Source organism: Galeopterus variegatus, unplaced genomic scaffold (assembly GCF_000696425.1).
Source record: "Galeopterus variegatus unplaced genomic scaffold, G_variegatus-3.0.2 Scaffold1240, whole genome shotgun sequence".
Taxonomy (NCBI): Eukaryota; Metazoa; Chordata; class Mammalia; order Dermoptera; family Cynocephalidae; genus Galeopterus; species Galeopterus variegatus.
The window spans coordinates 157820-160361 of NW_007727351.1; positions in this window are offsets into that span (position 1 = coordinate 157820).

The following is a 2542-nucleotide window of genomic DNA, read 5'->3' on the forward strand; positions in this document are numbered from 1 at the left end:
TTTTAAAAGATTAGGTTATACCTGAAACTACAGGGCTTTGGAAACTAGGCCCTGTGAAATATATTTTCTTTATAAATGTTAGTATACTCCACAAGAAAACCCTATCAACTGATTCCAACACTTAAGTAACTCAAATTTCCTAACAAATATTTAAAAAGCAGCAATCACATAAATGCTTCAATGAGCAAAACAACACTATCTAAACAAATTTTAAAAAAATAAAAATTCTCAGCAAAAAACAAAAAAAGAGAAGGTTAAAAAAGAACCAAAGAGAAATTAAAGAGCTAAAAAATACAGTAAACAGCATTTAAAAATCTCACAGCAGGCCCAATAGTCGACTGGGGACAAGACAGCAGAGTAAAGATTCAGCAAACTAGAAAACAGACCAGTAGAATTTACCCACTCTGAACAAGAGCCAGAAAAAAGACTGGGCAAAAAATAAACGGAGGCTCAAAAATCTATAAGACAATAACAAAGTACATAAAAATCATATCATAGGAGTCAAAGAAGAAGAGGGAAAACAGTATGGAGCTGAAAAAAGTATTCAAAGGAATAATGGATGAGAAATTCCCAAATTTGCTGAGATCCTAGAAGCTGTAGATCCTGTTTATCACCAGGCGGAGTAAACCCAAAGAAAAGCCTCACAGACTCACCCTTAAAGAATTCCTGAAGGAAGTACCCTAAACAGAAATAAAGCAAAGGGAAGCGGTGGGGACTTTAGGAAGGAAGAACGCTAACACAGATAAAAATAAGGGCATATATAGTAGACCGTACTTCTCATGAGTTTCTAAAAAATTTGAATGATTGATGCAAAAATTATAACATCATCTGATATGGTGCTTGATGTGTGTGGAGGAAATTCTAAAGATGGTATCTGTATTTTAGGTAAGATGGGGGGGAGGGGGAGATAAAAGGACCTAGATGATAGTAAGACTTCTACACTTCAAGTGGTAAAATGTCCACACCAGTAAACTGTAGTACGTTATCTACGTTTGTAGCAATACTGAGATCAACCACTNGTCCACACCAGTAAACTGTAGTACGTTATCTACGTTTGTAGCAATACTGAGATCAACCACTAAAAAAACTATATGAAGAGATTTATTTAAAAACATCATAGATAAGTCAAAATAAAATTGTAAAAATGGTTTAAGTAATCCACAAGGAGGCAAAAATGGGAAACTGAGGAATGAGGAACACAATGAACAAAAGGAAAACAACTAAAAACAATGGCAGATTTAATCCCTCAATAAAAAAGGCACAAAGTACAGCAAAGTGCATAAAAGAGGTTAGAAATCTACTCAACAATTACTCAACCAGGTCCCTCAGTTCCCCAGGTGAGTTACATAGGTAACTTTATTCAACACTCTGGGCACTCTGGGCAAAGCGGCTTCATCACCCCTGTTTTATAGATGAAGAAACGAAGGCTCACAAGGTAAGGCATGGTTCAAGCTTACTAGCCAGTGTGCAATGGAGCAGGGATTTGAATCCAGGCCGGGATGAGGGGGCAGGAGAAGGAGGAAACACATATTCTACCTTATTACCATTTCCACATGGTGGCAGGCTCTTCCGCAAAGCTTAACCAATCTAATGAAATGCATCCCTGAGAGTAAAAGGCCATCCTGAGGTCCCCCAGGGCAAGCTTTGTCCCCACTGCCTAACACATCTTCCCACAGAACACATGCTTAATAAAAACTCAGGAAATACATCAATGAATGATTTCCCTTCAATTCAAATTCACAGCTTCTACAGACGAGCAGATTTTTAAATGAGAAAACCCTTCATTCTGAAAAAGTACAGCTGAACCAGAGATGGTGTTTTAGTCTGTACTGCTCTAACAAACTTCCATAGCCTGGGTGGTTTTCAAACAATAGAAATGCACTTTCCACAGTTCTGTACGCTGGGACGTACAAGATCAAGGTACCAGCAGATCCGGCCTCCGGTGAGCGCCCACTTCCTGTTCATGGAAGACTGTCTTCTCACTGTGTCCTCACATGGCAGAAGCTGTAAGAAATCTCTCAGGCCTCTTCGGAAGGACACTAATCCCATTTATAAGGGCTCTGCCCTCATGACCTCAGAGCCTCTCAAAGGCCCCATCTCCAAATACTGTCACATTAGGGATTAAGTTTCAATAAGTGAATGGGGGGCGGGGAGACACTTTTAGCCTATAAAAGACAGGAATCAAGTTGAAGGACAGAACCACAGCCCTGGCTCATCCCCTGAGGGTACATAATCAAACATTCCCAGAAAGGTAAAGCTCTTTGCCCCATATCTCAGCATTATCTACGTCAATTTCTGCCTTTCCTAGAAATGGAAACATCATGAAAGCCTCTTCTTGGTCATCGCAATGAACAGGAAAATGAATCACTGGCAAATACTCAGGAAGAGAAGTGGGAGATCACAGGTCTTTTTTTTTTTTTTTTGTCTTTTTCATGACCGGTAAGGGGATCGCAACCCTTGGTGTGGTGTCGCCCGCACCGCGCTCAGCCAGTGAGCACACCGGCCATTCCCATATAGGATCTGAACCCACGGCGGGAGCGTC